Here is a 14,590-nt window from a genome sequence, read left to right on the forward strand (position 1 = left end):
AAAAAATGCGAAAATAAATAGATATTTGCACAATGAAAATTTAAAAAAACACAAAAGTTAAAAAAAAAAAAAACATATATAAAAAATAATCTAAAAAAACAATCAGAAACAGTAATATCTGCAAAATTACAATAAAAAACGAAAAAGTAAAAAAAACGTCTTGCTGTTCGAGGGAAGAAACTATTAGAGAAAAAAGCTTTCTGGCATTTAGGGACTACAACAGTGAAGAGGTGTGATTTTGTTGTTGAGCGGGTTTGTTGGAGATATGTACGTCGAGGAGCACGAGTACAACAAGTTCATCAGAGCACATTCCATTAAATACTTGTAAAACAGAGATGCAACATTGCAGCGATGAGACAGGGGTTGTAGGTAAGTTGACAAAGTGGAACCTATTAAATTGAAGACTCTTTTTAGTCTTACACGCATTTAATGTTACCATCTGTTTACGGCCCCATTCCACTACCGTCTGGAAGTCATTTTCTTACTATTCTGCCATTGTCTTAGATTAGTGTACATCAGTTCTTTCCTTGTGCATGCAATGCAGCGTTGTATCATCAGCAAATATACCCATCTCGGACACAATATTACCAGAGAGGTCGTTAATGAATATCAGGAATAATAGTGGTTGAAAGATCGACCCCTGAGGCACTCCTGCATTAATGTTATGCTGCTTGGATGTACGTCCACCAATGATTACCTGGATGGTCATATTGTCTGAGAAGTGAAGTTAAAAAATGAACCGAATATAGAAGCTTCAAAAAGATAGTTGCATAAAAAGGAAGTTATGTTTAGACACAAAAAGAGGTTGAAGCGTTAAGCATAAAGCAAAATTTACCGAACAACAAGTAGGATTGACAAATACGGTGATGGTTCGACTCTACCAATTTCTAACATTTCAAGATTTTTGTCTAAACGTAGAAATACTAAATTAAGTGAACTTTCGCAACAAAAGTGGGATGTCATTCAGAAACTAATGAATGATATTACTAAAGTAACGCAAACCTTAAATCAAATTGTAAAGGACTAGCGATATTGGATATATCATACTCATAAACGCCTCCAAAACGAATTTAAAAGAAACGTTACTCGGATGATACTATCGACGCATTACCTGTAGAGCAATATCTTTGAGACCTTCAATCTCGATCCACTTCAACCAGAAAAACGACGGTCGAGCAGAAAAAAATTATGACCCTCTGACTAGTGGAAAAGATATTATCTTGTAGTGGGAGGCGATGTTGTGGGGACTAAGCCGTACACAAGATAAGAAATATTCCGAACGGTATAAACAAACAGAGAAGTATCTACTCTCGTGGTTGTGTGTGTTTACTTTGTAGTACGCTATTTTGGCATTAAGTGCTATGGTTGTTGTTTTTCTCTGCAGATTGTTTTGTTCTCAATTCAAATATATTTTTCCTAACCGAAATCGGCATCGGTGTGTAATTTTATATTTAAAACTTAACAAAAGAAATTTGATATGGGATTATATTTTCTCAATGGTACGAGTTAAAATAATTATGATAATTTATTTTTAGCTTACTTAAAAATAAATGCCCTAAAATTAGCAAACAGAATTGCCTTTGAAATAGGGGAATAACAATAAAATAAGTAAAGGTGTAAAAAACTGAAACGGCATTCTCAAGATTAAATAAGGTAAATCAAAATCAAATTCTCAAGATTAAATAAGGCAAATCAAAATCAAATTCTCAAGATTAAATAAGGCAAATCAAAATCAAATTCTCAAGATTAAATAAGGCAAATCAAAATCAAATTCTCAAGATTAAATAAGGCAAATCAAAATCAAATTCTCAAGATTAAATAAGGCAAATCAAAATCAAATTCTCAAGATTAAATAAGGCAAATCAAAATCAAATTCTCAAGATTAAATAAGGCAAATCAAAATCAAATTCTCAAGATTAAATAAGGCAAATCAAAATCAAATTCTCAAGATTAAATAAGGCAAATCAAAATCAAATTCTCAAGATTAAATAAGGCAAATCAAAATTAAATTCTCAAGATTAAATAAGGCAAATCAAAATCAAATTAAATAATGAAAATACTTTTCTCCTTGACCGGCGATTGAATGGATTCGGTCGTCTTTTAAGTATCCATCTCATTTCGCCCCTTTTCGGTACAGACGATAGGAAAATTTACTTTACCAAAGGACAAAACATCGAAGAGCATCTCGCTGTTGAGTAAGAATATTGACGCCGTTGTTTTTATTGTTATTCCTTATTACAAGTATAAACCTATTTGGCAAAAGTGTCAGGTGTTGACTAATGGGTGGGGGAGACGAGAGTTCAGTTTCTGGTCTAGTCATACTAAAGACTCTATAATTGTACTTGATGTTCCCCTACTAAACACTCGGCATTATCAGGTGAGAATCCAGGGCAAGTCAAGGAATCCTGGGAAAAGAACAACACCATCTTTTATGACTCAGTGTAGTAGTTGTAAATAATGAGTTTTCAGGTTGCCCTTGACTATGATCGACTACTTTACTTTTTACTCACATCTATGCGAAAAGAAGATAATTGCTATCATCACAACCAAGTAAAAAAAAATAGACTTAAAACTCTCATCATTGGATGAAAATGTCATTATCTAATGAGCCAACTACTTATGTGTCAACGAGAGAGATGCACGTTTGTTTCTGTTCACAGCACAATTTTAATTTGTTTAAAGTGGGGATCGAAAGAACTTCCCATGTTATATCACAAGTTGTTTATTACTAAGTTAAGGCTACGGATCAAGTATACAATTTTATAGCATATTAAACAATTCCATTCCAATCAAAAATGACACTAATAATAAACGCCGCTGATTGAAAAGAATAACATTTTTGTTCGCTTGTAAAGAATTTTTGTTTCCTTTATTGTAAGCTTTAAAATACACACTTTCTAAACTTTAAATTTGTAATTCAAATATTAGTTAGAATTACTATTCTAACTAATATTTGAATTACAAAATTAATAATTACAAATTAGGAATATACTGACGAAAGTTTAGGTAAAATATTCAACCCTAATTAAAGTTATTAAGAAAAATGTAATGCATCCAATACTGTTGTGTGGCACAGTATATATATATATATAAGTAAAATAAAGTAGAAACGATGGTTGACGTTATGCTACTAAGAAGTAAAAGCCGAAAATTAATAAATAATAACCAACGTTTCGTCCCCAATTCAGGGGACATCATCAGGATTTCCTTGGAAAATGCTGAAGAAACAGGCTACATGCGAATAAAAAAGGAAAGAACTCGAAGATTAACTACGCAGGATCTGCATTAATATTTTACTCTCTGATTATTATAGTTCCTTTAATGCGGGCTAAATTGGAGACTCCTTTTCTCTGCATAATGGTGCTAGTATTTGAAATGAGTGCTGATTCTAGAAGTCTTCGTTTAGCTCTATCTACAACGAATTTGATCATTGTTGCACGTGCAAAGTTAAACGAGTGATCATGTTCAGCACAGTGGAATAAAAGTGCATGTAAGAGTTTGCCGTTCGTTATGTCTCTTCTATATTCATTAAGTCTTATTTCTAACTTACGTTGTGTTTCTCCTATATTTGTTTGGTGACAATCATTACAAGGGATAGAGTATATACCGGCGTTGGATGTGAGGATTTTGGATGAGTGACTAGTGGTTATTAATATTTGGTTTATTTTTAAAGCAGTTGTTTGTATTGTATGTATACCAAGTCTGCTGAGAGTTTCAAATTTGTGTATTATTAGTATGGGTTAGTATGAGGAGATATCTATTTAGTAGGGAGGTATTTGTTGTTTTATATTTCTGCTTGCTTATGTTACAATATATTTTTGTGCATTTTCTTTCGCATTAGAAATGAAATAAGTTGGATATCGTAATGTTTTTAAAGCGTTCGTTATATGTTGAATTTCATCATCAAGATATTGGGGACTACATATTCTGAAGGCACGTAAGAAAAAGCCAATGACCATGCCAGTTTTTATTCTATCATTGTGGTGCGAGTAGTAGTGAATGTAATCGTTTTTATGTGTAGTTTTTCTGTGTACTTTGAACATTAGATCGTTTTCTGATCTGATGATAAGTACATCTAGAAAAGCTAGGGAGTTATCTTGTTCGGATTCGTGTGTAAATTTTATAGAAGATTCAACTGAATTTAATTTATGTTTTAGTTGTTCTATTTGCGCATTTACAGGTAGAAAACTAAGGATATCGCGTATGCAATGTTTTCAGGTAACCTAAATTTGAAGGAGCTGGTTTCTAAGAATTCTAAAAATAGGCAGGGTAGTACTCCACTAAGGGAGTTTCCCATAGGAAGTCCGAATTGTTGTCTGTAATAGGAATTATTGAATTGAAAATAGGTTATATCAGTAATAAGTTTAATTATTTGTATCAATGTGTCCGGAGAAAAAGGTAGATCGATGTTAATTTTGTTTAGGTGTTTATGAAGTAGAGTTGAGCATTTTTAATTGGGACATTAGTATACAGGGAAACTATATATAAACTGCGCGTGGTTTTGTTACGTATGTCAATGTTTTTTTTTTTTTAATTTTATTTAGGAGGGCGCCAGAGTTTTTAATATGTGCACTACTAATGCTGCCAATTAATGGAGTTAAGATGTGGGCAATGGCTCGTGCTACCTTATGTGTGACACTGCCATTTTTTTATATTATGGGTCGCATGGGAATGTTTTCTTTATGTGTTTAAGGGAGGCATACAATACGGGGAAAATGGGATGTTACTCAATATAAGCTGTTAATTTTTTATCGTTTTTGATAAGTTTTTTAGGGAGTTATTGAAGGTTTCAATATCTTTATGCATGGATTTTAAGTTTGTCGGGGCATATGTATCTGCGTCTGAAAGTAGTGTGTGCATTTTTTTCTGAGTCATCGTGTCTATAGCTTTTTAGGGTTGTGTTTGTGGTGATGTTTCAATGTCTGCCGGTAGCAAATTTTAGGCCGTAGCTTAGGGCTTCAGTTTCAATGTAAGAGAGTGGGTTGGAAGTGAGGTTATGTATCAGGTCTGGATGTCCTAAGGTTTTCCATTTACTGTTTTTGATTAATTGAGAATGTTTGTTTTCCAGTTTAAAAGTGGGACGAGTGTTAAAAATTTTGATAGATTTGGTGATGTTTTTAATTGAGCTGTGTGTTGTCGTGTAGTTCTGTTGATAGTAATTAATGTCCTGGCTTTTCGAAACAGTATATCTTCTGTATTTTAAGATTATGCTATGCTTCTAATTCATAAAAAACTGAGAAAAGTGAATAGATAATATATATATATATATATATATATATATATACTCACTTTTCTCATATATACATATATATATTCTCTATTCACTTTATATATATATACTAGCAGGGGTGCCCGGCGTTGCTCGGGTGTTTGGAGGTGTATGCTGTGCAAAAAAAGCAAAAAAACAAAAGAAATGGTTAATTTTTTAAAACTTTGACCCCTATTATGACCCCTTAAAATTTATTGTTTCGGGCTCAAATCACTTTATTAAGTTAGATCCAGGTTCAAGGAACCTATATCTAAAATTTCAAGTGTCTAGACCCAAAATTGTCGGAGGAGTTTGGTAGAGTTCTTAAAGGTCAAATCGTTGAAATTTGACCCCTTAATAGTCAAATTTCTGGCTGACACCTGTCACATCAATTTTCCCTAATCTCAGTACCCGGTATTTCAAATTTCGAGTCTATAGACTAAAAATTGACAGAGTTATTGCGTAGGGAAATGTACACAGACAGACAGACAGACAGACACGTTCACTTTTATAGATATATAGATATAGATATACATATAAAGTGAATAGAAAATATATATAAGTATATATATATTCTCTATTCATTTTTTCATATATATACATATATTTTTTCATATATATGCATATATATATTTCATATATATATATATATATATATATATATATATATATATACTAGCTGTACCCTGTCACGCGTTGCTGTGGCTCAAATTGGCGCAATGGAAAAAGTTCCAAAATGAGAAAAAGCATGTTTCTTATAGGTTTAAATTTCCATTTTGCATGGGTACACAGTTGTTGTTGTTCCATTTTCTTAGCTGATATAGAGATTTTCCGGCGTGGTGACTCTTGAATACGTAATATAAATTGTCCATGTGAAAAAACAGTCAGTGTGTAACTGTAAGGCCCACAATTGTAAAGATTGTTCCCTGTGCTTTGTTGATGGTTATTGCAAATGACAATAAAATTGGAAAGTACAATTTCCTTAAGTGTAATGATGTATCCGCTGGAATCATAGGAATGCATGGAATGAAGATATATTCATTTGTGAAAGGTCCTGTTAAGATTGTTGTTTCTATGATATTGTTTGTTAATTTTTTTTACTGCAAGCTATGTGCCATTGCAAAGCTTGGATTGGTTTACATTTAACAACATGATAATTAGTACACCAAATTTTAGTTGCAATACATGCGGTGGCATTCCTGGCAAATATAGCTGTTGGATAATTAACCACTTTATCTGCTTTCACAACAGTGTCGATGGATTTGTATTTGACTACCTCACTTGGAATTTTACATTGAATAATAGCGTTAAGTTCATGGGCATCTTTGTATTGACCTGCAAGAATAGCTCATTCACTCAGTCAAATGGAATTCTTATAATTTGAATATCTGCAAAAACCTTTTAAACTAACTATTCTTTTGATGAAATAAAATCACAGAAATTACAGAAGTTAAAGCTCAAAGAATTTTGCCCTTAACTCTGATCAACTGGCACTTTTTCGTACCCAATTTCCCACAAGTGATGCAAAAGTTTTTGTGCAGATCGAACAGTCTGCAACTGGACATGCATATTTTGAGTTAAGTTTAATGTCTTCACATTGAACAAAAAAGTAGAGTATTTGAGGCAAGCATTTATTTCATCTGCTGGTGTTGATTGAAGAATAACAGGTAACATTTGTCTGAAATCTCCTGCAAGCAATATTACTGCATTCCCAAATGGTCTGACATTGCCACGCAAATCTTGCAAGGATCGACCAAGAGCCTCAAGTGATTTTTTGCGTACCATTGTGCATTCATCCTAAACAATAAGTTTGCATTTTTGCAATATTTTATTGGATGTTTTGGAGATGTTGAACATGAGATGTTTTAAAAATTGAATGTTTTAAAGTAGAATAAATAATTCTTCTACTTGGCAGCAAGGTCGCAGGTATTCCTCATGCAGCAAGGGCTAAGGCTATGTCATTTTGTTACCAAATGGCTGTCAAAATCAATTTAATTAGAAAGGTTTTACCAGTTACTTCTGGTGCTGTTCAAGGTAGCAGTAATTTCCAAATAACTTCTATTCTCACAGTCAGTAAATTAGGTGACTAAAATAGGATTTATCCATATTTTGACAATGCCTTATTCACTGTAATTAATTTAGGAGACTAAAATAGAATGAGGGATTAGAGATGGACAGACAGAGAGGAAGGTACTTAGATAGAAAAGAGAAAGTGAGAGGAAAATAGAGAAAGAGAAGGCGATAGAGAGATAAAGGGATTGATAGATAAAGAGAGAGGGGGAGAGTTAGAAACAGAGAGGGATGAGACAGAGGAAAGGAGAGAGATAGAGGGAGTTAGAGAGAGAAAGGGGCTCAAAGATAGATGGAGGGGGTGATATAGAGAGAAAGATAGATTGAGAGAGGGAAAGGGAGAGATGGATAGAGAGAGATATTAAGAGAGGAAGAGAGAGGGGGAGAAAAACAGGTGAACTACACTTCATCGTTTTTTTCCTCGTTCAGTAGAGAATAAATCTTTCGAGACTGAGGCAATTTTAATGTTTTGTTATTATCCAGAGTACCCCTTTTGGGGGGGCTAGATTTTCCTCACGTTAGAAACCGACCGGGTTATCTGTACTTTCACTTAACAAATTAATAAAAGAAAAACATATTGTAAAATTTGAATTTAACATGAAAATACTATTTTAAAAAATAGCACAATAACATAAGTGCATAAGTGCCACTTTAGGTACTCCTTGGGCGTTGAGTTCCATGGCGACCAGCATAATTATTTAATGGTCGCTCCCTTAGCCCCCCCCCTAGTCAAGGCTAATGCATGCGCACGTAACATTTTTTTTTATTTACTGACGTTGGCTTAGTAACTAAACGATTTATTGATAATTTCGTAAACCTTAAACGCATGCCAGAAGATTTAAATTGGTTCATTATTGTTGTAATGAAAAAAAAAAGTTTCATTCAACACAAAACCAAAATCACATATTAATGATAAATGATTTATTATTCTATTCATTGAAATTTACAAATTTTTAAATAAAAAAGTAAAAAAAAAGTTTTTAAAAAAGTAGTTGCTTATGTGCGCATAAAAAACTTGTTTTTTTTTGTTTTGTTTTTTAGATTAGGACCATTTTATAATCACCCCCCCACATCCTCATCTTAAGAACAGCTTCCGGAATAAACACCACTTTTATAGGGGGAATTATTTGCAAAATTTAACTGATATTTGTTGTCATCATACCCACCTGAAAATACTATTTAAAAAAAAGGGAGAGGTTCAGTGCCCGTGGCAGAGAAGTAGATTTATTTATCAATAAAAGTTGTGGAGAAGTAAATTTATTTATCAATAAAAGTCGTCATTTAAAAAAGAAAATTGTGGAGGTGGACCTAAATGTAAATATTTACCCAAAGAATTATCCCGAAGTTTATTACAAAAACGTTTTGTTTTCGCACTATTCAACAATTTGTTCATCCGCGCATGTAAATTAAAAAATATTTATAAAAGTGAGAAGTTATCAGTAAATGATTTAGTTGTTTTTTTTATTTATTTATTTTTTTTTTTTTTTACATTAGGTCCACCTCCACAAATGTTAAAGAACGGCTTTCAGAATAAACACCCTCAACCTCTCCATGTTAACAACGGATTTCGGAATAAACACCATTTGGGGGGGGGGATATTTTTAAAAAAAAAGCAATAAAATCGTCATTTAAAAAGAAATTTAAAATCAAATGTTTGTAAAAGTGAGAAATTATTAATAAATGTTTAGTAACATTTTTCGGTGCTAATGCAGAGAGTGATCCGCGCTATTTTTTAAATCGTGTTTTTTTATTCAATTGCAAGGTTAAAGTACAGAATATGTACAAAACACCATGTTAAGAATGGCTTTTTAAATAATAACGTTACTATTTCAGCATAGATCACTCTCTGCATGACTACCCATTTTTCTTTTAATATTCATAAAAAGTAAAACTTTTTTCAAAATAAATAAATAAATAAATGTTTGTAAATGTGACAAATAATCGTTTAGTTACGGCAACATAAAATTGGTAAGTACATAAATGAATTTAAATTTTTAAAATATGGGATTATTTTTTTTTGTGCTAATGATCAGCGCTATTTTTTTGTGCTAGTGATCAGCGCTATTTTTTTTTAAATCGTATTTCCACGATTAATTAAAGTTTTATGATATTTTTTATTCAATTGTAAGGTTAAAGTACAGAATAGGTACAAAACACCCTACCTTCCTCATGTTTAGAATGGCTTTTTAAATAATACCGTTATTATTTCAGCACGGATCATTCTCTGCATGAGTAAGTTATTTTGTTTTGTTTTTTTACTTACCTTGTAGTAGTTTAAACGGAAGTTACCAGAAATAAAACCGGACAAGTCTCGCAGAAACGACTTCGAAAAATATTTATATTTTATTTAATATTTTAATAATTCGCGAGGTAAATTTATTTTCATGACATAAAAACATGCAGCGACTCTAAAAATGGGTTGTCTGAAAATTTCAAATAAATTGGTAACGTAGAAATATGGTTTTATTCACTTTTAACAAACCAAATTTACATTTTTTTTAATATATAGATATATATATATTCTCTATTTAATTTTCTCAGCTTTTTATGAATTATGTTGTCGCGTAGTTCTGTTGATAGTAATTAATGTCCTGGCTTTTCGAAACAGTATATCTTCTGTATTTTAAGATTATGCTATGCTTCTAATTTATAAAAAACCGAGAAACGTGAATAGAGAATATATATATATATATATATATATATATATATATATATATATATATATATATATATATATATATACTCGCTTTTCTCATATATACATATATATATATATTCTTTATTCACTTTGTATATATACATACATATATATATATATATATATATATATATATATATAAAGTGAATAGAGAATATATATAAGTATATATATATATATTCTCTATTCATTTTTTTCATATATATATATACTCGCTTTTCTCATATATATATATATATATTCTTTATTCACTTCATATATATATATACATATATATATAAAGTGAATAGATAATATATATAAGTATATATATATATTCGCTATTCGTTTTTTTCATATATATATATATATATATATATATATATATATATATACATATATATATATATATATATATATATTCTCTATTTACTTTTCTCGGCTTTTTATGAATTAGAAGCGTAGCATAATTTTCTTAAAATAGTGAAGGTATACAGTAGAAATGAGGAGGAAGAGGGGGAGAAGGAGGTCACATTCTCATGATCCTCTCAGACGCATATAAACATTTTCTTTCCGAAATCGATCTCCATTTCTGGTAAATCGTGTCTGTAATCACGAAACTTCTCACCCACAAGGTTACCTGACAAGAAAAAAAATATATAAAAAATAAAAAAATATAACGAATAAAGAATTGAAAAAGAAAAACGACATCTTCATCAATCATCACCAATTTGGAGTCAAGTTTACTAACAAGCTTCCCACGTTTGCGAAAAATAGGCCCCTAAAATGAAAGATTTTAAGTCTGACTATGGTTTTCTCTTCTCATTTGTATGTATTGTCACACACCTCGCATGTGAATTGTGCAACGTTTCAGTTGTGTGGTTTTTTTTATCATATGATTACTATGATAGAGGAATTACTTGAAATCGGTCTACAATATCTGAAATGAGGCTGGGTGTGAGCTATAGTCGAATGCGAAATTATCGGATTATGTGATCACCGTACAAGATAGATTGAGAGGATATACATGTAATTCTGCTTATACCTTCTTAACTTCTTCAAGAAATGACACACATTGTTGACAAAACTGTAAGCATCTGGCAATTTTGGACTGAAAAGAATATCGCTGTATTAGAACAACCTGCTTACTTTCTGAACGTGAACAGTGTTTTTTTTGGGGGGGAGGGGGGTTATTTTTTCTAACCTCAATTGTTTAGTTTCGAAAACGGAAACGCATCAAGATGAACAAAACATAACTAAGCACATTTTTTCTTGTTATTTTGTTCAATTTCGGGATAGGGCATACTACCAGATGCCAAACATTCGCCAGCTAACTCATATTCTGAGAGATCTTTTTAAGATTCTGACCATCCTATTAAGCGCAATTGTTTGAATATCTCTTGCACTTGGTTCACCGGGTATATTTCCCAGGTATATTTTTTACATTCTTTTTCATGAGTCCAATTGCTCCTATAATTACTGGAATGATAGAAATCTTCCCAACATTCCATTATCTTTTCATGTCATACATAAGACCTTGGTATTTTGTTATCTTTTCATGTCATACATAAGACCTTGGTATCTTGTTATCGTTTCATGTCATACATAAGACCTTGGTATTTCGTTATCGTTTCATGTCATACATAAGACCTTGGTATCTTGTTATCGTTTCATGTCATACATAAGACCTTGGTATTTTGTTATCTTTTCATGTCATACATAAGACCTTGGTATCTTGTTATCGTTTCATGTCATACATAAGACCTTGGTATCTTGTTATCGTTTCATGTCATACATAAGACCTTGGTATTTTGTTATCTTTTCATGTCATACATAAGACCTTGGTATCTTGTTATCGTTTCATGTAATACATAAGACCTTGGTATTTCGTTATCGTTTCATGTCATACATAAGACCTTGGTATCTTGTTATCGTTTCATGTCATACATAAGACCTTGGTATTTCGTTATCGTTTCATGTCATACGTAAGACCTTGGTATTTTGTTATCTTTTCATGTCATACATAAGACCTTGGTATTTCGTTATTGTTTCATGTCATACGTAAGACCTTGGTATTTCGTTATCGTTTCATGTCATACATAAGACCTTGGTATTTCGTTATTGTTTCAGATCTGTTTAATCCAAAATTATTGAGGACATTAACTTCCACTAAGGTTGCTTCTTTCTCCTTCTTATCCAATATTACTTTGTCAGATTGTATTACTCTGTCTTCAAGCTGTAGAAATTTCAGTCATAGTGGATGGCGTACGACTTATTCCCAACTGTTCTTTTCCGTATATTTACTGCTGTATTCAATCGTCCAATGGAGATATTTATACACTCCATTGTGTCGCGTCGTATATTAGCCGTCCCACAGCAGAACCTTACAGCTGGGTATCAGCTGGCTCATACTCTCTACGTCTTTACGGCAGAACCAGACGTGTCATTGTTGAGATCAATGATCTTTTTAAAAGCATTGGGCAACCATTATAATACTCTCCTGATCATAGCGGAGCAATCCTCTTTTAAGTCAGTCTCTAATGCTTTCCTTACCTCTCTCTTTCTTACGCTCTTCTCTTTCTCTCTCCCTCTCTCTTTTTCTCTCTTTCTCTCTCTCTCTCTTTATATATATAATTTATAAAACTCACTATATCCGTCTGGCTGTCTGTCTGTCTGTCTGTCTTCATATTTTCAAACTCTATCAATCTAGCAATGCCATCAATGTATCTGTTCAAATTCGTGTTTCCTGTAAACGTTAAGCCGAGAAGTTTGAACGAAGATCTTTCAAGCAATGTATCATAAGCCATGGCTCTCGATGGTTGAGAAGGTTTCTTGTAATTATTAAATAAAGAAGTCTTGGCAGCAGTAAATGTTACCATCTATTTATGTTCCTATTCCGCTACAGATTGGAGGTCTTCCTCTAAAGTCTCAGCCATTTCCTTTGGTATGTGTTCATTAGTTTTCCGGTCATTTCTGTTAAATGGCGTCGTGTCATCAGCAAATATACCCATACAGTCAAGGGGGGGGCGAACATAGACTGAAAAGCCGTGCATGTGTCTTTCAGAGTCCTTACAGCAAAGTAGGATATAACCAGAAATGTTAAAGTGGTCAGAAGGGATACAGGAATGTAAGTTAGTTTCACTTAGCGCTAAGGTATATGGCGGGTTTGCGAGGAGAAATTATTCTACATCGTCTAGGTTAGTTCTAAGTCCACAGATATTTGTGAATGCGATCCTGAAGGAAAGAGGCAGTGCTGTTAGAGGGTGCGTCTGATTTGATCGTTTTTGTTTGATTGAGCTGTCATTTCATTTAATAGTTTAAGTTTCAGGGTTTGGGGTGTTGGACAAAGAGAATGTGCATAAACCTCCCCCACATGCAACACAAGTAGACTATCAACCGACTCCTTGTCCACAGGAATATGGGCCTCAACCGTTCAAAGCGCTACCATAAAGTTAGGCCCATGTACTGTCAGTTGGAAGACAGCAACCAGAAAAACTGTCACACAGGTACCCTTACACTCGTCAGACAAGAGTGGTCTAGTTCAGTCGCCTAAGCATACACGGAAAATAAGATGCCCAGTTTTAGGAAAAGGGAATGAAGTGAGAGACGGTGTTTATTGCTCTAGCCAGGAAACAAGGCCAAACACTGGGAGACTCTCATGCACGACCAGAAAATTAGCAGTAAGAAAGATTATTGATCTAATTTGTAATGATTTTCCCGAGGGCATTATTTCCAAGTATATTAATAAAACCTTGCGAAATCCAATGCTAACATTTTCTGACGTCCATCCACGTGTCTAGCCTTCTTGAAGCTCTCCTTCATTGGCTCTATCTCTTTCTCGGAGAATTAGATCCGTTGTGCCTCGTTACTATTATGCTGTACAACTCCGTGTGATATTTAGTAGAAAGTATGTTTTCTCAGACTTTCAGAAAGATGTTCTTCTCACACTAGATAAAAGTTTAGTAATCTATAAATGTAAATGTCGGTGTGAAGCTGACTATATGGGTCAAACTCTTCATCGCTGTTGCACAACATATCCCTTCATTTTTTTGGAAGTCACAGATGTTTGAAAGAAATATAAGATATCTTCAATAAGTTTCCAACTTTTCGTACAGGCATTTAAATTTGTCATACACGCTTGAAAATTCAGTATGCTATTGCTATACATGTTATGAGATAACTGACTATTTTTTATGATTTCAGATTCAAATAATCAGTTACAGCAAGAATTAGAATATATTTTACTAACGCCTGATTGTCATAGATGGTGAATTTCAAAACTGCAACCTGAACGCGAGGACACTTTAGATGAAGGATATGCAATATGTTTTAAACTTGAAAAATGCCACAGAAACGTACGAAATGCTTCAGACGGAATTTGAATCATCTTGTATGGATGGAACATCAGTTTTTGAGTGTCATAAGAGATTCAAGGAAGGCAGGGAGTCTGTGAGTGATAATGAGAGGTATGGGAGGAAGTAAGAACAAAGTTGATTGGTTAAATAAAGAATTACATGGATGAGGACCGTCGTGTGTATTTAGAGACACACGACGGTCCTCAGTTTAATGTCAGTGTGGAAACTGTACACAAAATC

General features: G+C 32.9%; 1 long non-coding RNA gene across 1 annotated transcript in view; it reads right to left on the reverse strand.

Annotated features, from left to right (window-relative positions):
* Positions 1-10,233: 10,233 nt before the first annotated feature.
* The window catches only part of LOC145252407 (uncharacterized), a 52,297-nt gene continuing 47,940 nt past the window's right edge, over positions 10,234-14,590 (reverse strand). The window contains exon 3 of the long non-coding RNA XR_013863592.1: positions 10,234-10,635. This is a non-coding gene — a long non-coding RNA (uncharacterized LOC145252407). The remainder of the gene's footprint in view (positions 10,636-14,590) is intronic.

This window comes from Euprymna scolopes, chromosome 29, assembly GCF_053919585.1.
Source record: "Euprymna scolopes isolate OS-2025 chromosome 29, ASM5391958v1, whole genome shotgun sequence".
NCBI lineage: Eukaryota > Metazoa > Mollusca > Cephalopoda > Sepiida > Sepiolidae > Euprymna > Euprymna scolopes.